The sequence below is a fragment of the Saccoglossus kowalevskii genome, chromosome 9 (assembly GCF_978046115.1).
Source record: "Saccoglossus kowalevskii chromosome 9, keSacKowa6.1, whole genome shotgun sequence".
Taxonomy (NCBI): Eukaryota; Metazoa; Hemichordata; class Enteropneusta; family Harrimaniidae; genus Saccoglossus; species Saccoglossus kowalevskii.
In genome coordinates this window covers 25,842,644-25,860,099 of record NC_140649.1, presented here as the reverse complement: position 1 = coordinate 25,860,099, position 17,456 = coordinate 25,842,644, and the positions used below count along the sequence as shown (strand labels likewise).

Sequence of the window (17,456 nt, the reverse complement as noted above, 5' to 3'; positions counted from 1 at the left end):
AATTTGTCAGAGGACGTCGCCTATCCACCTAAGACGTTGCACATTGCTATGTCTTCAGATTTCGTTAGAAGACGCAAATACAGCTTCGCCCCTGGATTCTACTTTGTGAAACCACAACTAAATTTTTGGCTCTCCTGGGTGCTGCAACCACCGCATACCGCATTTCATGCTTGTTGTATAATTTGTTTGAATAATTGAAGTTAAGTATAGATTGAGAAATTATCTGCGTTTCGTAGATTAGCAGATAATTGCTATCTATTCGTATGCAAATTATTCAGATGCCATTTCACCTGCTTCGATTGGTTAGTGGCTAACTAGCCAGGTGCTCATGAGTATATAGTAAGAGTATTCTATTGTATTCATTCTCGGTTGCAAACAACTCACGATGTATTTTTTATTTCATTTTTATAAATGTATAGTATTCTTAATATGGACGACTCCCGACGTCCACCCCTAGGTACATCTGACATTGCGTCGGGTACAGGTTTCCAGATGTTTTTCTCCCCTGACGGGTTTTTATATCTGTTTTTTCCTGGGCGGTCAATATATTCACTGTGTCTGTGAAGTGTTAATGTATTCAGTACAAGCATGTCCGAGATACAGGTGCGGATGGACGTTGAATCAGCAAGTCAGGATCTTTCGGCCATTCCTGAAGGGGTTTTAAAAATACCCCAGGTGGGATTCGAACCCACAATCTTCGGTTGACTTCACATGTTTGCACAAATGCACAAGTTTGTTTCCCATAATCCAACTCAAAATGACAGAATGGTGGCTATTTAAATGGTAATTACGCATCACAATCAAGTATATATGTCATTCGGCTGTTTCCAGAATCGCGTATCAGCCACACGCAGATATATTCAATTCTACTCCGTCATGAAAACAAAACATGCAATTTACTTGACACTTGTTTTTAATAAAACACCCAAGATAAATTTGTCAAAATTGTGTCAAGGTAATTACATGTCAACTACCTCTGTGGCCTAATGGATAATGCGTCGGTCTCCTACATGTGAAGTCAACCGAAGATTGTGGGTTCGAGTCCCACTAGGGGTATTTTTAAAACCCCTTCAGGAATAACCGAAAGACCCTGACTTGCTGATTCAACGTCCATCCGCACCTGTATCTCGGACATGCTTGTACTGAATACATTAACACTTCACAGACAGTTTGCACAAATGCACAAGTTTGTTTTCCATAATCCACTCAAAATGACAGAATGGTGGCTATTTAAATGGTAATTACGCGTCAAAATCAAGTATGCATGTTTTATTTTCATGACAGAAGAATTGAATATATCTGAAGGAGATTTAAAAATACCCCTGGTGGAACTCGAACCCACAATCTTCGGTTGACTTCACATGTAGGAGACCGACGCCTTATCCATTAGGCCACAGAGGCAGTTGACGAGTAAATACCTTAACACAATTTTGACAAATTTATCTTGTGTGTTTCATTGAAAACAAGTGTTAAGTAAAATGCATGTTTTATTTTCATGACGGAGTAGAATTGAATAAATCTGAAAGGGTCTTAAAAATACCCCTGGTGGGACTCGAACCCACAATCTTCGGTTGACTTCACATGTAGGAGACCGACGCCTTATCCATTAGGCCACAGAGGCAGTTGACAAGTAAATACCTTAACACAATTTTGACAAATTGATCGTGTGTGTTATATTAAAAACAAGTGTCAAGTAAATTGCATGATTTGTTTTCATGACAGAGTAGAATTGAATATATCTGCGTGTGGCTGATACGCGATTCTGGAAACAGCCGAATGACAGTTATACTGGATTTTGATGCGAAATTACCATTTAAATGGCCACCATTCTGTCATTTTGAGTGGATTATGGAAACAAACTTATGCATTTGTGCAAACTGTGTCTGTGAAGGGTTAATGTATTCAGTACAAGAATGTACGAGATACAGGTGCGGATAGACGTTGAATCAGCAAATCAGGGTCTTTCGGCCATTCCTGAAGGAGTTTTAAAAATAACCCTGGTGGGACTCGAACCCACAATCTTCGGTTGACTTCTCATGTAAGAGACCGACGCCTTATCCAATAGGCCACAGAGGCAGTTGAAGTATAAATGCCGTAACACAATTTTGACAAATTTATCTTGTGTGTTTTATTGAAAACAAGTGTTAAGTAAAATGCATGTTTTATTTTCATGATGGAGTAGAATTGAATATATCTGAAAGGGACTTAAAAAATACCCCTGGTGGAACTCAAACCCACAATCTTCGGTTGACTTCACATGTAGGAGACCGACGCCTTATCCATTAGGCCACAGAGGCAGTTGACGAGTAAATACCTTAACACAATTTTGACAAATTTATCTTGTGTGTTTCATTGAAAACAAGTGTCAAGTAGAATGCATGTTTTATTTTCATGACTGAGTAGAATTGAATAAATCTGAAAGGGACTTAAAAATACCCCGGGTGGGACTCGAACCCACAATCTTCGGTTGACTTCACATGTAGGAGACCGACGCCTTATCCATTAGGCCACAGAGGCAGTTGACAAGTAAATACCTTAACACAATTTTGACAAATTGATCGTGTGTGTTATATTAAAAACAAGTGTCAAGTAAATTGCATGATTTGTTTTCATGACGGAGTAGAATTGAATAAATCTGAAAGGGACTTAAAAATACCCCTGGTGGGACTCGAACCCACAATCTTCGGTTGACTTCTCATGTAGGAGACTGACGCCTTATCCATTAGGCCACAGAGGCAGTTGAAGTATAAATGCCGTAACACAATTTTGACCAATTTATCTTGTGTGTTTCATTGAAAACAAGTGTTAAGTAAAATGCATGTTTTATTTTCATGACGGAGTAGAATTGAATATATCTGAAATGGACTTAAAAACACCCTTGGTGGGACTCGAACCCACAATCTTCGGTTGACTTCACATGTAGGAGACCGACGCCTTATCCATTAGGCCACAGAGGCAGTTGACAAGTAAATACCTTAACACAATTTTGACAAATTGATCGTGTGTGTTATATTAAAAACAAGTGTCAAGTAAATTGCATGATTTGTTTTCATGACAGAGTAGAATTGAATATATCTGCGTGTGGCTGATACGCGATTCTGGAAACAGCCGAATGACAGTTATACTGGATTTTGATGCGAAATTACCATTTAAATGGCCACCATTCTGTCATTTTGAGTGGATTATGGAAACAAACTTATGCATTTGTGCAAACTGTGTCTGTGAAGGGTTAATGTATTCAGTACAAGAATGTACGAGATACAGGTGCGGATAGACGTTGAATCAGCAAATCAGGGTCTTTCGGCCATTCCTGAAGGAGTTTTAAAAATACCCCTGGTGGGACTCGAACCCACAATCTTCGGTTGACTTCTCATGTAAGAGACCGACGCCTTATCCAATAGGCCACAGAGGCAGTTGAAGTATAAATGCCGTAACACAATTTTGACAAATTTATCTTGTGTGTTTTATTGAAAACAAGTGTTAAGTAAAATGCATGTTTTATTTTCATGATGGAGTAGAATTGAATATATCTGAAAGGGACTTAAAAAATACCCCTGGTGGAACTCAAACCCACAATCTTCGGTTGACTTCACATGTAGGAGACCGACGCCTTATCCATTAGGCCACAGAGGCAGTTGACGAGTAAATACCTTAACACAATTTTGACAAATTTATCTTGTGTGTTTCATTGAAAACAAGTGTCAAGTAAATTGCATGATTTGTTTTCATGACGGAGTAGAATTGAATAAATCTGAAAGGGACTTAAAAATACCCCTGGTGGGACTCGAACCCACAATCTTCGGTTGACTTCTCATGTAGGAGACTGACGCCTTATCCATTAGGCCACAGAGGCAGTTGAAGTATAAATGCCGTAACACAATTTTGACCAATTTATCTTGTGTGTTTCATTGAAAACAAGTGTTAAGTAAAATGCATGTTTTATTTTCATGACGGAGTAGAATTGAATATATCTGAAATGGACTTAAAAACACCCTTGGTGGGACTCGAACCCACAATCTTCGGTTGACTTCACATGTAGGAGACCGACGCCTTATCCATTAGGCCACAGAGGCAGTTGACATTTAAATACCTTAACACAATTTTCACAAATTGATCTTGTGTGTTTTATTGAAAACAAGTGTTAAGTAAAATGCATGTTTTATTTTCATGACGGAGTAGAATTGAATATATCTGAAAGGGACTTAAAAACACCCCTGGTGGGACTCGAACCCACAATCTTCGATTGACTTCTCATGTAGGAGACCAACGCCTTATCCATTAGGCCACAGAGGCAGTTGACAAGTAAATACCTTAACAAAATTTTGACAAATTGATCTTGTGTGTTTTATTAAAAACAAGTGTCAAGTAAATTGCATGATTTGTTTACATCACGGAGTAGAATTGAATATATCTGCGTGTGGCTGATACGCGATTCTGGAAACAGCCGAATGACAGTTATACTGGATTTTGATGCGAAATTACCATTTAAATGGCCACCATTCTGTCATTTTGAGTGGATTATGGAAACAAACTTGTGCATTTGTGCAAACTGTGTCTGTTAAGGGTTAATTCTATTTAGTACAAGCATGTCCGAGACACAGATGCGGATGGACGTTGAATCAGCAAGTCAGGGTCTTTCGGTTATTCCTGAAGGGGTTTTAAACGTACCCCTGGTGGGACTCGAACCCACAATCTTCGGTTGACTTCACATGTAGGAGACCGACACCTTATCCATTAGGTCACAGAGGCAGTTGAAGTATAAATGCCGTAACACAATTTTGACAAATTGATCTTTTGTGTTTTATTGAAAACAAGTGTCAAGTAGAATGCATGTTTTATTTTCATGACGGAGTAGAATTGAATAAATCTGAAAGGGACTTAAAAATACCCCTGGTGGGACTCGAACCCACAATCTTCGGTTAACTTCTCATGTAGGAGACTGACGCCTTATCCATTAGGCCACAGAGGCAGTTGAAGTATAAATGCCGTAACACAATGTTGACCAATTTATCTTGTGTGTTTCATTGAAAACAAGTGTTAAGTAAAATGCATGTTTTATTTTCATGACGGAGTAGAATTGAATATATCTGAAATGGACTTAAAAACACCCTTGGTGGGACTCGAACCCACAATCTTCGGTTGACTTCACATGTAGGAGACCGACGCCTTATCCATTAGGCCACAGAGGCAGTTGTAGTGTAATTACCTTAACACAATTTTGAAAAATTGATCTTGTGTGTTTTATTGAAAACAAGTGTCAAGTAGAATGCATGTTTTATTTTCATGACGGAGTAGAATTGAATAAATCTGAAAGGGACTTAAAAATACCCCTGGTGGGACTCGAACCCACAATCTTCGGTTGACTTCACATGTAGGAGACCGACGCCTTATCCATTAGGCCACAGAGGCAGTTGACAAGTAAATACCTTAACACAATTTTGACAAATTGATCTTGTGTGTTTTATTAAAAACAAGTGTCAAGTAAATTGCATGATTTGTTTTCATGACGGAGTGGAATTGAATATATCTGCGTGTGGCTGATACGCGATTCTGGAAACAGCCGAATGACAGTTATACTGGATTTTGATGCGAAATTACCATTTAAATGGCCACCATTCTGTCATTTTGAGTGGATTATGGAAACAAACTTGTGCATTTGTGCAAACTGTGTCTGTGAAGGGTTAATGTATTCAGTACAAGAATGTACGAGATACAGGTGCGGATAGACGTTGAATCAGCAAATCAGGGTCTTTCGGCCATTCCTGAAGGAGTTTTAAAAACACCCCTGGTGGGACTCGAACCCACAATCTTCGGTTGACTTCACATGTAGGAGACCGACGCCTTATCCATTAGGCCACAGAAGCAGTTGAAGTATAAATGCTGTAACACAATTTTGACAAATTTATCTTGTGTGTTTCATTGAAAACAAGTGTTAAGTAAAATGCATGTTTTATTTTCATGACGGAGTAGAATTGAATATATCTGAAAGGGACTTAAAAACACCCCTGGTGGGACTCGAACCCACAATCTTCGGTTGACTTCACATGTAGGAGACCAACGCCTTATCCATTAGTCCACAGAGGCAGTTGACATTTAAATACCTTAACACAATTTTCACAAATTGATCTTGTGTGTTTTATTGAAAACAAGTGTCAAGTAGAATGCATGTTTTATTTTCATGACGGAGTAGAATTGAATATATCTGCGTGTGGCTGATACGCGATTCTGGAAACAGCCGAATGACAGTTATACTGGATTTTGATGCGAAATTACCATTTAAATGGCCACCATTCTGTCATTTTGAGTGGATTATGGAAACAAACTTGTGCATTTGTGCAAACTGTGTCTGTTAAGGGTTAATCTATTTAGTACAAGCATGTCCGAGACACAGATGCGGATGGACGTTGAATCAGCAAGTCAGGGTCTTTCGGTTATTCCTGAAGGGGTTTTAAACGTACCCCTGGTGGGACTCGAACCGACAATCTTCGGTTGACTTCTCATGTTGGAGACCGACGCCTTATCCATTAGGCCACAGAAGCAGTTGAAGTATAAATGCAGTAACACAATTTTGACAAATTTATCTTCTGTGCTTCATTGAAAACAAGTGTTAAGTAAAATGCATGTTTTATTTTCATGACGGAGTAGAATTGAATATATCTGAAAGGGACTTAAAAACACCCCTGGTGGGACTCGAACCCACAATCTTCGGTTGACTTCACATGTAGGAGACCGACGCCTTATCCATTAGGCCACAGAGGCAGTTGACATTTAAATACCTTAACACAATTTTGACTAATTGATCTTGTGTGTTTTATTAAAAACAAGTGTCAAATAAATTGCATGTTTTGTTTTCATGACGGAGTAGAATTGAATATATCTGCATGTGGCTGATACGCGATTCTGGAAACAGCCGAATGACAGTTATACTGGATTTTGATGCGAAATTACCATTTAAATGGCCACCATTCTGTCATTTTGAGTGGATTATGGAAAACAAATTTGTGCATTTGTGCAAACTGTGTATGTGAAGGGTTAATGTATTCAGTACAAGAATGCACGAGATGCAGGTGCGGATGGACGTTGAATCAGCAAGTCAGGGTATTTCGGCCATTCCTGAAGGGGTTTTAAAAATACACCTGGTGGGACTCGAACCCACAATCTTCGGTTGACTTCACATGTAGGAGACCAACGCCTTATCCATTAGTCCACAGAGGCAGTTGACATTTAAATACCTTAACACAATTTTCACAAATTGATCTTGTGTGTTTTATTGAAAACAAGTGTCAAGTAGAATGCATGTTTTATTTTCATGACGGAGTAGAATTGAATATATCTGCGTGTGGCTGATACGCGATTCTGGAAACAGCCGAATGACAGTTATACTGGATTTTGATGCGAAATTACCATTTAAATGGCCACCATTCTGTCATTTTGAGTGGATTATGGAAACAAACTTGTGCATTTGTGCAAACTGTGTCTGTTAAGGGTTAATCTATTTAGTACAAGCATGTCCGAGACACAGATGCGGATGGACGTTGAATCAGCAAGTCAGGGTCTTTCGGTTATTCCTGAAGGGGTTTTAAACGTACCCCTGGTGGGACTCGAACCGACAATCTTCGGTTGACTTCTCATGTTGGAGACCGACGCCTTATCCATTAGGCCACAGAAGCAGTTGAAGTATAAATGCAGTAACACAATTTTGACAAATTTATCTTCTGTGCTTCATTGAAAACAAGTGTTAAGTAAAATGCATGTTTTATTTTCATGACGGAGTAGAATTGAATATATCTGAAAGGGACTTAAAAACACCCCTGGTGGGACTCGAACCCACAATCTTCGGTTGACTTCACATGTAGGAGACCGACGCCTTATCCATTAGGCCACAGAGGCAGTTGACATTTAAATACCTTAACACAATTTTGACTAATTGATCTTGTGTGTTTTATTAAAAACAAGTGTCAAATAAATTGCATGTTTTGTTTTCATGACGGAGTAGAATTGAATATATCTGCATGTGGCTGATACGCGATTCTGGAAACAGCCGAATGACAGTTATACTGGATTTTGATGCGAAATTACCATTTAAATGGCCACCATTCTGTCATTTTGAGTGGATTATGGAAAACAAATTTGTGCATTTGTGCAAACTGTGTATGTGAAGGGTTAATGTATTCAGTACAAGAATGCACGAGATGCAGGTGCGGATGGACGTTGAATCAGCAAGTCAGGGTATTTCGGCCATTCCTGAAGGGGTTTTAAAAATACACCTGGTGGGACTCGAACCCACAATCTTCGTGTTGACTTCTCATGTAGGAGAGCAACGCCTTATCCATTAGGCCACAGAGGCAGTTGAAGTATAAATACATTAACACAATTTTGACAAAATGATCTTGTGTGTTTTATTGAAAACAAGTGTCAAGTAGAATGCATGTTTTATTTTCATGACGGAGTATAATTGAATAAATCTGAAAGGGACTTAAAAATACCCCTGGTGGGACTCGAACCCACAATCTTCGGTTGACTTCACATGTAGGAGACCAACGCCTTATCCATTAGGCCACAGAGGCAGTTGACAAGTAAATACCTTAACAAAATTTTGACAAATTGATCTTGTGCGTTTTATTAAAAACAAGTGTCAAGTAAATTGCATGATTTGTTTACATCACGAAGTAGAATTGAGTATATCTGCGTGTGGCTGATACGCGATTCTGGAAACAGCCGAATGACAGTTATACTGGATTTTGATGCGAAATTACCATTTAAATGGCCACCATTCTGTCATTTTGAGTGATTATGGAAACAAACTTGTGCATTTTTGCAAACTGTGTCTGTTAAGGGTTAATCTATTCAGTACAAGCATGTCCGAGACACAGATGCGGATGGACGTTGAATCAGCAAGTCAGGGTCTTTCGGTTATTCCTGAAGGGGTTTTAAACGTACCCCTGGTGGGACTCGAACCCACAATTTTCGGTTGACTTCTCATGTAGGAGACCGACGCCTTATCCATTAGGCCACAGAAGCAGTTGAAGTATAAATGCTGTAACACAATTTTGACAAATTTATCTTGTGTGTTTCATTGAAAACAAGTGTTAAGTAAAATGCATGTTTTATTTTCATGACGGAGTAGAATTGAATATATCTGAAAGGGACTTAAAAACACCCCTGGTGGGACTCGAACCCACAATCTTCGGTTGACTTCACATGTAGGAGACCGACGCCTTATCCATTAGTCCACAGAGGCAGTTGACATTTAAATACCTTAACACAATTTTCACAAATTGATCTTGTGTGTTTTATTGAAAACAAGTGTCAAGTAGAATGCATGTTTTATTTTCATGACGGAGTAGAATTGAATATATCTGCGTGTGGCTGATACGCGATTCTGGAAACAGCCGAATGACAGTTATACTGGATTTTGATGCGAAATTACCATTTAAATGGCCACCATTCTGTAATTTTGAGTGGATTATGGAAAACAAATGTGTGCATTTGTGCAAACTGTGTCTGTGAAGGTTTAATGTATTCAGTACAAGAATGTACGAGATACAGGTGCGGATAGACGTTGAATCAGCAAATCAGGGTATTTCGGCCATTCCTGAAGGGGTTTTAAAAGTACCCCTGGTGGGACTCGAACCCACAATCTTCGGTTGACTTCTCATGTAGGAGACCAACGCCTTATCCATTAGGCCACAGAGGCAGTTGAAGTATAAATGCCGTAACACAATTTTGACAAATTGATCTTGTGTGTTTCATTGAAAACAAGAGTTAAGTAAAATGCATGTTTTATTTTCATGACGGAGTAGAATTGAATATATCTGAAAGGGACTTAAAAACACCCCTGGTGGGACTCGAACCCACAATCTTCGATTGACTTCTCATGTAGGAGACCGACGCCTTATCCATTAGGTCACAGAGGCAGTTGAAGCATAAATGCCCTAACACAATTTTGACAAATTGATCTTGTGTGTTTTATTGAAAACAAGTGTCAAGTAGAATGCATGTTTTATTTTCATGACGGAGTAGAATTGAATAAATCTGAAAGGGACTTAAAAATACCCCTGGTGGGACTCGAACCCACAATCTTCGGTTGACTTCACATGTAGGAGACCAACGCCTTATCCATTAGGCCACAGAGGCAGTTGACAAGTAAATACCTTAACAAAATTTTGACAAATTGATCTTGTGTGTTTTATTAAAAACAAGTGTCAAGTAAATTGCATGATTTGTTTACATCACGGAGTAGAATTGAATATATCTGCGTGTGGCTGATACGCGATTCTGGAAACAGCCGAATGACAGTTATACTGGATTTTGATGCGAAATTACCATTTAAATGGCCACCATTCTGTCATTTTGAGTGGATTATGGAAACAAACTTGTGCATTTGTGCAAACTGTGTCTGTTAAGGGTTAATCTATTTAGTACAAGCATGTCCGAGACACAGATGCGGATGGACGTTGAATCAGCAAGTCAGGGTCTTTCAGTTATTCCTGAAGGGGTTTTAAACGTACCCCTGGTGGGACTCGAACCGACAATCTTCAGTTGACTTCTCATGTTGGAGACCGACGCCTTATCCATTAGGCCACAGAAGCAGTTGAAGTATAAATGCAGTAACACAATTTTGACAAATTTATCTTGTGTGATTCATTGAAAACAAGTGTTAAGTAAAATGCATGTTTTATTTTCATGACGGAGTAGAATTGAATATATCTGAAAGGGACTTAAAAACACCCCTGGTGGGACTCGAACCCACAATCTTCGGTTGACTTCACATGTAGGAGACCGACGCCTTATCCATTAGGCCACAGAGGCAGTTGACATTTAAATACCTTAACACAATTTTGACTAATTGATCTTGTGTGTTTTATTAAAAACAAGTGTCAAATAAATTGCATGTTTTGTTTTCATGACGGAGTAGAATTGAATATATCTGCGTGTGGCTGATACGCGATTCTGGAAACAGCCGAATGACAGTTATACTGGATTTTGATGCGAAATTACCATTTAAATGGCCACCATTCTGTCATTTTGAGTGGATTATGGAAAACAAATTTGTGCATTTGTGCAAACTGTGTATGTGAAGGGTTAATGTATTCAGTACAAGAATGCACGAGATGCAGGTGCGGATGGACGTTGAATCAGCAAGTCAGGGTATTTCGGCCATTCCTGAAGGGGTTTTAAAAATACACCTGGTGGGACTCGAACCCACAATCTTCGTGTTGACTTCTCATGTAGGAGAGCAACGCCTTATCCATTAGGCCACAGAGGCAGTTGAAGTATAAATACATTAACACAATTTTGACAAATTGATCTTGTGTGTTTTATTGAAAACAAGTGTCAAGTAGAATGCATGTTTTATTTTCATGACGGAGTAGAATTGAATAAATCTGAAAGGGACTTAAAAATACCCCTGGTGGGACTCGAACCCACAATCTTCGGTTGACTTCACATGTAGGAGACCAACGCCTTATCCATTAGGCCACAGAGGCAGTTGACAAGTAAATACCTTAACAAAATTTTGACAAATTGATCTTGTGCGTTTTATTAAAAACAAGTGTCAAGTAAATTGCATGATTTGTTTACATCACGAAGTAGAATTGAGTATATCTGCGTGTGGCTGATACGCGATTCTGGAAACAGCCGAATGACAGTTATACTGGATTTTGATGCGAAATTACCATTTAAATGGCCACCATTCTGTCATTTTGAGTGGATTATGGAAACAAACTTGTGCATTTGTGCAAACTGTGTCTGTTAAGGGTTAATCTATTTAGTACAAGCATGTCCGAGACACAGATGCGGATGGACGTTGAATCAGCAAGTCAGGGTCTTTCGGTTATTCCTGAAGGGGTTTTAAACGTACCCCTGGTGGGACTCGAACCCACAATCTTCGGTTGACTTCACATGTAGGAGACTGACCCCTTATCCATTAGGTCACAGAGGCAGTTGAAGTATAAATGCCGTAACACAATTTTGACAAATTGATCTTGTGTGTTTTATTGAAAACAAGTGTCAAGTAGAATGCATGTTTTATTTTCATGACGGAGTAGAATTGAATAAATCTGAAAGGGACTTAAAAATACCCCTGGTGGGACTCGAACCCACATCTTCGGTTGACTTCTCATGTAGGAGACTGACGCCTTATCCATTAGGCCACAGAGGCAGTTGAAGTATAAATGCCGTAACACAATGTTGACCAATTTATCTTGTGTGTTTCATTGAAAACAAGTGTTAAGTAAAATGCATGTTTTATTTTCATGACGGAGTAGAATTGAATATATCTGAAATGGACTTAAAAACACCCTTGGTGGGACTCGAACCCACAATCTTCGGTTGACTTCACATGTAGGAGACCGACGCCTTATCCATTAGGCCACAGAGGCAGTTGTAGTGTAATTACCTTAACACAATTTTGACAAATTGATCTTGTGTGTTTTATTGAAAACAAGTGTCAAGTAGAATGCATGTTTTATTTTCATGACGGAGTAGAATTGAATAAATCTGAAAGGGACTTAAAAATACCCCTGGTGGGACTCGAACCCACAATCTTCGGTTGACTTCACATGTAGTTGACCGACGCCTTATCCATTAGGCCACAGAGGCAGTTGACAAGTAAATACCTTAACACAATTTTGACAAATTGATCTTGTGTGTTTTATTAAAAACAAGTGTCAAGTAAATTGCATGATTTGTTTTCATGACGGAGTGGAATTGAATATATCTGCGTGTGGCTGATACGCGATTCTGGAAACAGCCGAATGACAGTTATACTGGATTTTGATGCGAAATTACCATTTAAATGGCCACCATTCTGTCATTTTGAGTGGATTATGGAAACAAACTTGTGCATTTGTGCAAACTGTGTCTGTGAAGGGTTAATGTATTCAGTACAAGAATGTACGAGATACAGGTGCGGATAGACGTTGAATCAGCAAATCAGGGTCTTTCGGCCATTCCTAAAGGAGTTTTAAAAACACCCCTGGTGGGACTCGAACCCACAATCTTCGGTTGACTTCACATGTAGGAGACCGACGCCTTATCCATTAGGCCACAGAAGCAGTTGAAGTGTAAATGCTGTAACACAATTTTGACAAATTTATCTTGTGTGTTTCATTGAAAACAAGTGTTAAGTAAAATGCATGTTTTATTTTCATGACGGAGTAGAATTGAATATATCTGAAAGGGACTTAAAAACACCCCTGGTGGGACTCGAACCCACAATCTTCGGTTGACTTCACATGTAGGAGACCGACGCCTTATCCATTAGTCCACAGAGGCAGTTGACATTTAAATACCTTAACACAATTTTCACAAATTGATCTTGTGTGTTTTATTGAAAACAAGTGTCAAGTAGAATGCATGTTTTATTTTCATGACGGAGTAGAATTGAATATATCTGAAGGCGATTTAAAAATACCCCTGGTGGAACTCGAACCCACAATCCTTATCCATTAGGCCACAGAGGCAGTTGACGAGTAAATACCTGAACACAATTTTGACAAATTTATCTTGTGTGTTTTATTGATAACAAGTGTTAAGTAAAATGCATGTTTTATTTTCATGACGGAGTAGAATTGAATATATCTGAAAGGGACTTAAAAAATACCCCTGGTGGGACTCGAACCCACAATCTTCGGTTGACTTCACATGTAGGAGACCGACGCCTTATCCATTAGGCCACAGAGGCAGTTGACGAGTAAATACCTTAACACAAATTTGACAAATTTATCTTGTGTGTTTCATTGAAAACAAGTGTTAAGTAAAATGCATGTTTTATTTTCATGACGGAGTAGAATTGAATATATCTGAAAGGGACTTAAAAATACCCCTGGTGGGACTCGAACCCACAATCTTCGGTTGACTTCACATGTAGGAGACCGACGCCTTATCCATTAGGCCACAGAGGCAGTTGTAGTGTAATTACCTTAACACAATTTTGACAAATTGATCTTGTGTGTTTTATTGAAAACAAGTGTCAAGTAGAATGCATGTTTTATTTTCATGACGGAGTAGAATTGAATAAATCTGAAAGGGACTTAAAAATACCCCTGGTGGGACTCGAACCCACAATCTTCGGTTGACTTCACATGTAGTTGACCGACGCCTTATCCATTAGGCCACAGAGGCAGTTGACAAGTAAATACCTTAACACAATTTTGACAAATTGATCTTGTGTGTTTTATTAAAAACAAGTGTCAAGTAAATTGCATGATTTGTTTTCATGACGGAGTGGAATTGAATATATCTGCGTGTGGCTGATACGCGATTCTGGAAACAGCCGAATGACAGTTATACTGGATTTTGATGCGAAATTACCATTTAAATGGCCACCATTCTGTCATTTTGAGTGGATTATGGAAACAAACTTGTGCATTTGTGCAAACTGTGTCTGTGAAGGGTTAATGTATTCAGTACAAGAATGTACGAGATACAGGTGCGGATAGACGTTGAATCAGCAAATCAGGGTCTTTCGGCCATTCCTAAAGGAGTTTTAAAAACACCCCTGGTGGGACTCGAACCCACAATCTTCGGTTGACTTCACATGTAGGAGACCGACGCCTTATCCATTAGGCCACAGAAGCAGTTGAAGTGTAAATGCTGTAACACAATTTTGACAAATTTATCTTGTGTGTTTCATTGAAAACAAGTGTTAAGTAAAATGCATGTTTTATTTTCATGACGGAGTAGAATTGAATATATCTGAAAGGGACTTAAAAACACCCCTGGTGGGACTCGAACCCACAATCTTCGGTTGACTTCACATGTAGGAGACCGACGCCTTATCCATTAGTCCACAGAGGCAGTTGACATTTAAATACCTTAACACAATTTTCACAAATTGATCTTGTGTGTTTTATTGAAAACAAGTGTCAAGTAGAATGCATGTTTTATTTTCATGACGGAGTAGAATTGAATAAATCTGAAAGGGACTTAAAAATACCCCTGGTGGGACTCGAACCCACATCTTCGGTTGACTTCTCATGTAGGAGACTGACGCCTTATCCATTAGGCCACAGAGGCAGTTGAAGTATAAATGCCGTAACACAATGTTGACCAATTTATCTTGTGTGTTTCATTGAAAACAAGTGTTAAGTAAAATGCATGTTTTATTTTCATGACGGAGTAGAATTGAATATATCTGAAATGGACTTAAAAACACCCTTGGTGGGACTCGAACCCACAATCTTCGGTTGACTTCACATGTAGGAGACCGACGCCTTATCCATTAGGCCACAGAGGCAGTTGTAGTGTAATTACCTTAACACAATTTTGACAAATTGATCTTGTGTGTTTTATTGAAAACAAGTGTCAAGTAGAATGCATGTTTTATTTTCATGACGGAGTAGAATTGAATAAATCTGAAAGGGACTTAAAAATACCCCTGGTGGGACTCGAACCCACAATCTTCGGTTGACTTCACATGTAGTTGACCGACGCCTTATCCATTAGGCCACAGAGGCAGTTGACAAGTAAATACCTTAACACAATTTTGACAAATTGATCTTGTGTGTTTTATTAAAAACAAGTGTCAAGTAAATTGCATGATTTGTTTTCATGACGGAGTGGAATTGAATATATCTGCGTGTGGCTGATACGCGATTCTGGAAACAGCCGAATGACAGTTATACTGGATTTTGATGCGAAATTACCATTTAAATGGCCACCATTCTGTCATTTTGAGTGGATTATGGAAACAAACTTGTGCATTTGTGCAAACTGTGTCTGTGAAGGGTTAATGTATTCAGTACAAGAATGTACGAGATACAGGTGCGGATAGACGTTGAATCAGCAAATCAGGGTCTTTCGGCCATTCCTAAAGGAGTTTTAAAAACACCCCTGGTGGGACTCGAACCCACAATCTTCGGTTGACTTCACATGTAGGAGACCGACGCCTTATCCATTAGGCCACAGAAGCAGTTGAAGTGTAAATGCTGTAACACAATTTTGACAAATTTATCTTGTGTGTTTCATTGAAAACAAGTGTTAAGTAAAATGCATGTTTTATTTTCATGACGGAGTAGAATTGAATATATCTGAAAGGGACTTAAAAACACCCCTCCACAGAGGCAGTTGACATTTAAATACCTTAACACAATTTTCACAAATTGATCTTGTGTGTTTTATTGAAAACAAGTGTCAAGTAGAATGCATGTTTTATTTTCATGACGGAGTAGAATTGAATATATCTGCGTGTGGCTGATACGCGATTCTGGAAACAGCCGAATGACAGTTATACTGGATTTTGATGCGAAATTACCATTTAAATGGCCACCATTCTGTCATTTTGAGTGGATTATGGAAAACAAATTTGTGCATTTGTGCAAACTGTGTCTGTGAAGGTTTAATGTATTCAGTACAAGAATGTACGAGATACAGGTGCGGATAGACGTTGAATCAGCAAATCAGGGTATTTCGGCCATTCCTGAAGGGGTTTTAAAAGTACCCCTGGTGGGACTCGAACCCACAATCTTCGGTTGACTTCACATGTAGGAGACCAACGCCTTATCCAATAGGCCACAGAGGCAGTTGAAGTATAAATGCCGTAACACAATTTTGACAAATTTATCTTGTGTGTTTTATTGAAAACAAGTGTCAAGTAGAATGCATGTTTTATTTTCATGACGGAGTAGAATTGAATAAATCTGAAAGGGACTTAAAAATACCCCTGGTGGGACTCGAACCCACAATCTTCGGTTGACTTCACATGTAGGAGACCAACGCCTTATCCATTAGGTCACAGAGGCAGTTGAAGCATAAATGCCCTAACACAATTTTGACAAATTGATCTTGTGTGTTTTATTGAAAACAAGTGTCAAGTAGAATGCATGTTTTATTTTCATGACGGAGTAGAATTGAATATATCTGAAAGGGACTTAAAAACACCCGTGGTGGGACTCGAACCCACAATCTTCGATTGACTTCTCATGTAGGAGACCGACGCCTTATCCATTAGGTCACAGAGGCAGTTGAAGCATAAATGCCCTAACACAATTTTGACAAATTGATCTTGTGTGTTTTATTGAAAACAAGTGTCAAGTAGAATGCATGTTTTATTTTCATGACGGAGTAGAATTGAATAAATCTGAAAGGGACTTAAAAATACCCCTGGTGGGACTCGAACCCACAATCTTCGGTTGACTTCACATGTAGGAGACCAACGCCTTATCCATTAGGCCACAGAGGCAGTTGACAAGTAAATACCTTAACAAAATTTTGACAAATTGATCTTGTGTGTTTTATTAAAAACAAGTGTCAAGTAAATTGCATGATTTGTTTACATCACGGAGTAGAATTGAATATATCTGCGTGTGGCTGATACGCGATTCTGGAAACAGCCGAATGACAGTTATACTGGATTTTGATGCGAAATTACCATTTAAATGGCCACCATTCTGTCATTTTGAGTGGATTATGGAAACAAACTTGTGCATTTGTGCAAACTGTGTCTGTTAAGG

At 38.9% G+C, this 17,456-nt stretch overlaps 35 non-coding genes across 35 annotated transcripts; all 35 read right to left on the bottom strand.

The window, feature by feature from the left end:
- Positions 1-1,317: 1,317 nt before the first annotated feature.
- Positions 1,318-1,401, bottom strand: TRNAR-CCU (transfer RNA arginine (anticodon CCU)). Its single transcript is given in 2 exon segments — positions 1,318-1,353; positions 1,365-1,401. It is a non-coding gene; the product is annotated as a tRNA-Arg (tRNA).
- Positions 1,402-1,537: 136 nt separating this feature from the next.
- On the bottom strand, positions 1,538-1,621 carry TRNAR-CCU (transfer RNA arginine (anticodon CCU)). The gene is given in 2 exon segments: positions 1,538-1,573; positions 1,585-1,621. It is a non-coding gene; the product is annotated as a tRNA-Arg (tRNA).
- An 812-nt stretch (positions 1,622-2,433) lies between these two features.
- Positions 2,434-2,517, bottom strand: TRNAR-CCU (transfer RNA arginine (anticodon CCU)). Its single transcript is given in 2 exon segments — positions 2,434-2,469; positions 2,481-2,517. It is a non-coding gene; the product is annotated as a tRNA-Arg (tRNA).
- A 136-nt stretch (positions 2,518-2,653) lies between these two features.
- On the bottom strand, positions 2,654-2,737 carry TRNAR-CCU (transfer RNA arginine (anticodon CCU)). The gene is given in 2 exon segments: positions 2,654-2,689; positions 2,701-2,737. It is a non-coding gene; the product is annotated as a tRNA-Arg (tRNA).
- A 136-nt stretch (positions 2,738-2,873) lies between these two features.
- TRNAR-CCU (transfer RNA arginine (anticodon CCU)) lies at positions 2,874-2,957 on the bottom strand. The gene is given in 2 exon segments: positions 2,874-2,909; positions 2,921-2,957. It is a non-coding gene; the product is annotated as a tRNA-Arg (tRNA).
- An 812-nt stretch (positions 2,958-3,769) lies between these two features.
- On the bottom strand, positions 3,770-3,853 carry TRNAR-CCU (transfer RNA arginine (anticodon CCU)). Its single transcript is given in 2 exon segments — positions 3,770-3,805; positions 3,817-3,853. It is a non-coding gene; the product is annotated as a tRNA-Arg (tRNA).
- A 136-nt stretch (positions 3,854-3,989) lies between these two features.
- TRNAR-CCU (transfer RNA arginine (anticodon CCU)) lies at positions 3,990-4,073 on the bottom strand. The gene is given in 2 exon segments: positions 3,990-4,025; positions 4,037-4,073. It is a non-coding gene; the product is annotated as a tRNA-Arg (tRNA).
- Positions 4,074-4,209: 136 nt separating this feature from the next.
- TRNAR-CCU (transfer RNA arginine (anticodon CCU)) lies at positions 4,210-4,293 on the bottom strand. The gene is given in 2 exon segments: positions 4,210-4,245; positions 4,257-4,293. It is a non-coding gene; the product is annotated as a tRNA-Arg (tRNA).
- Positions 4,294-4,665: 372 nt separating this feature from the next.
- Positions 4,666-4,749, bottom strand: TRNAR-CCU (transfer RNA arginine (anticodon CCU)). Its single transcript is given in 2 exon segments — positions 4,666-4,701; positions 4,713-4,749. It is a non-coding gene; the product is annotated as a tRNA-Arg (tRNA).
- A 136-nt stretch (positions 4,750-4,885) lies between these two features.
- Positions 4,886-4,969, bottom strand: TRNAR-CCU (transfer RNA arginine (anticodon CCU)). Its single transcript is given in 2 exon segments — positions 4,886-4,921; positions 4,933-4,969. It is a non-coding gene; the product is annotated as a tRNA-Arg (tRNA).
- Positions 4,970-5,105: 136 nt separating this feature from the next.
- On the bottom strand, positions 5,106-5,189 carry TRNAR-CCU (transfer RNA arginine (anticodon CCU)). The gene is given in 2 exon segments: positions 5,106-5,141; positions 5,153-5,189. It is a non-coding gene; the product is annotated as a tRNA-Arg (tRNA).
- Positions 5,190-5,325: 136 nt separating this feature from the next.
- On the bottom strand, positions 5,326-5,409 carry TRNAR-CCU (transfer RNA arginine (anticodon CCU)). The gene is given in 2 exon segments: positions 5,326-5,361; positions 5,373-5,409. It is a non-coding gene; the product is annotated as a tRNA-Arg (tRNA).
- Positions 5,410-5,780: 371 nt separating this feature from the next.
- TRNAR-CCU (transfer RNA arginine (anticodon CCU)) lies at positions 5,781-5,864 on the bottom strand. Its single transcript is given in 2 exon segments — positions 5,781-5,816; positions 5,828-5,864. It is a non-coding gene; the product is annotated as a tRNA-Arg (tRNA).
- Positions 5,865-6,675: 811 nt separating this feature from the next.
- Positions 6,676-6,759, bottom strand: TRNAR-CCU (transfer RNA arginine (anticodon CCU)). The gene is given in 2 exon segments: positions 6,676-6,711; positions 6,723-6,759. It is a non-coding gene; the product is annotated as a tRNA-Arg (tRNA).
- A 1,047-nt stretch (positions 6,760-7,806) lies between these two features.
- TRNAR-CCU (transfer RNA arginine (anticodon CCU)) lies at positions 7,807-7,890 on the bottom strand. The gene is given in 2 exon segments: positions 7,807-7,842; positions 7,854-7,890. It is a non-coding gene; the product is annotated as a tRNA-Arg (tRNA).
- A 593-nt stretch (positions 7,891-8,483) lies between these two features.
- Positions 8,484-8,567, bottom strand: TRNAR-CCU (transfer RNA arginine (anticodon CCU)). The gene is given in 2 exon segments: positions 8,484-8,519; positions 8,531-8,567. It is a non-coding gene; the product is annotated as a tRNA-Arg (tRNA).
- Positions 8,568-8,937: 370 nt separating this feature from the next.
- On the bottom strand, positions 8,938-9,021 carry TRNAR-CCU (transfer RNA arginine (anticodon CCU)). The gene is given in 2 exon segments: positions 8,938-8,973; positions 8,985-9,021. It is a non-coding gene; the product is annotated as a tRNA-Arg (tRNA).
- A 592-nt stretch (positions 9,022-9,613) lies between these two features.
- TRNAR-CCU (transfer RNA arginine (anticodon CCU)) lies at positions 9,614-9,697 on the bottom strand. The gene is given in 2 exon segments: positions 9,614-9,649; positions 9,661-9,697. It is a non-coding gene; the product is annotated as a tRNA-Arg (tRNA).
- Positions 9,698-10,053: 356 nt separating this feature from the next.
- TRNAR-CCU (transfer RNA arginine (anticodon CCU)) lies at positions 10,054-10,137 on the bottom strand. Its single transcript is given in 2 exon segments — positions 10,054-10,089; positions 10,101-10,137. It is a non-coding gene; the product is annotated as a tRNA-Arg (tRNA).
- Positions 10,138-10,728: 591 nt separating this feature from the next.
- On the bottom strand, positions 10,729-10,812 carry TRNAR-CCU (transfer RNA arginine (anticodon CCU)). The gene is given in 2 exon segments: positions 10,729-10,764; positions 10,776-10,812. It is a non-coding gene; the product is annotated as a tRNA-Arg (tRNA).
- A 593-nt stretch (positions 10,813-11,405) lies between these two features.
- TRNAR-CCU (transfer RNA arginine (anticodon CCU)) lies at positions 11,406-11,489 on the bottom strand. Its single transcript is given in 2 exon segments — positions 11,406-11,441; positions 11,453-11,489. It is a non-coding gene; the product is annotated as a tRNA-Arg (tRNA).
- A 591-nt stretch (positions 11,490-12,080) lies between these two features.
- TRNAR-CCU (transfer RNA arginine (anticodon CCU)) lies at positions 12,081-12,163 on the bottom strand. The gene is given in 2 exon segments: positions 12,081-12,115; positions 12,127-12,163. It is a non-coding gene; the product is annotated as a tRNA-Arg (tRNA).
- A 136-nt stretch (positions 12,164-12,299) lies between these two features.
- TRNAR-CCU (transfer RNA arginine (anticodon CCU)) lies at positions 12,300-12,383 on the bottom strand. The gene is given in 2 exon segments: positions 12,300-12,335; positions 12,347-12,383. It is a non-coding gene; the product is annotated as a tRNA-Arg (tRNA).
- A 136-nt stretch (positions 12,384-12,519) lies between these two features.
- TRNAS-ACU (transfer RNA serine (anticodon ACU)) lies at positions 12,520-12,603 on the bottom strand. The gene is given in 2 exon segments: positions 12,520-12,555; positions 12,567-12,603. It is a non-coding gene; the product is annotated as a tRNA-Ser (tRNA).
- Positions 12,604-12,974: 371 nt separating this feature from the next.
- On the bottom strand, positions 12,975-13,058 carry TRNAR-CCU (transfer RNA arginine (anticodon CCU)). The gene is given in 2 exon segments: positions 12,975-13,010; positions 13,022-13,058. It is a non-coding gene; the product is annotated as a tRNA-Arg (tRNA).
- A 545-nt stretch (positions 13,059-13,603) lies between these two features.
- Positions 13,604-13,687, bottom strand: TRNAR-CCU (transfer RNA arginine (anticodon CCU)). The gene is given in 2 exon segments: positions 13,604-13,639; positions 13,651-13,687. It is a non-coding gene; the product is annotated as a tRNA-Arg (tRNA).
- Positions 13,688-13,823: 136 nt separating this feature from the next.
- TRNAR-CCU (transfer RNA arginine (anticodon CCU)) lies at positions 13,824-13,907 on the bottom strand. The gene is given in 2 exon segments: positions 13,824-13,859; positions 13,871-13,907. It is a non-coding gene; the product is annotated as a tRNA-Arg (tRNA).
- A 136-nt stretch (positions 13,908-14,043) lies between these two features.
- TRNAS-ACU (transfer RNA serine (anticodon ACU)) lies at positions 14,044-14,127 on the bottom strand. The gene is given in 2 exon segments: positions 14,044-14,079; positions 14,091-14,127. It is a non-coding gene; the product is annotated as a tRNA-Ser (tRNA).
- Positions 14,128-14,498: 371 nt separating this feature from the next.
- TRNAR-CCU (transfer RNA arginine (anticodon CCU)) lies at positions 14,499-14,582 on the bottom strand. The gene is given in 2 exon segments: positions 14,499-14,534; positions 14,546-14,582. It is a non-coding gene; the product is annotated as a tRNA-Arg (tRNA).
- A 356-nt stretch (positions 14,583-14,938) lies between these two features.
- Positions 14,939-15,021, bottom strand: TRNAR-CCU (transfer RNA arginine (anticodon CCU)). The gene is given in 2 exon segments: positions 14,939-14,973; positions 14,985-15,021. It is a non-coding gene; the product is annotated as a tRNA-Arg (tRNA).
- A 136-nt stretch (positions 15,022-15,157) lies between these two features.
- Positions 15,158-15,241, bottom strand: TRNAR-CCU (transfer RNA arginine (anticodon CCU)). The gene is given in 2 exon segments: positions 15,158-15,193; positions 15,205-15,241. It is a non-coding gene; the product is annotated as a tRNA-Arg (tRNA).
- A 136-nt stretch (positions 15,242-15,377) lies between these two features.
- On the bottom strand, positions 15,378-15,461 carry TRNAS-ACU (transfer RNA arginine (anticodon CCU)). Its single transcript is given in 2 exon segments — positions 15,378-15,413; positions 15,425-15,461. It is a non-coding gene; the product is annotated as a tRNA-Ser (tRNA).
- Positions 15,462-15,832: 371 nt separating this feature from the next.
- Positions 15,833-15,916, bottom strand: TRNAR-CCU (transfer RNA lysine (anticodon CUU)). Its single transcript is given in 2 exon segments — positions 15,833-15,868; positions 15,880-15,916. It is a non-coding gene; the product is annotated as a tRNA-Arg (tRNA).
- A 525-nt stretch (positions 15,917-16,441) lies between these two features.
- Positions 16,442-16,525, bottom strand: TRNAR-CCU (transfer RNA arginine (anticodon CCU)). Its single transcript is given in 2 exon segments — positions 16,442-16,477; positions 16,489-16,525. It is a non-coding gene; the product is annotated as a tRNA-Arg (tRNA).
- Positions 16,526-17,101: 576 nt separating this feature from the next.
- TRNAR-CCU (transfer RNA arginine (anticodon CCU)) lies at positions 17,102-17,185 on the bottom strand. Its single transcript is given in 2 exon segments — positions 17,102-17,137; positions 17,149-17,185. It is a non-coding gene; the product is annotated as a tRNA-Arg (tRNA).
- Positions 17,186-17,456: the final 271 nt, after the last annotated feature.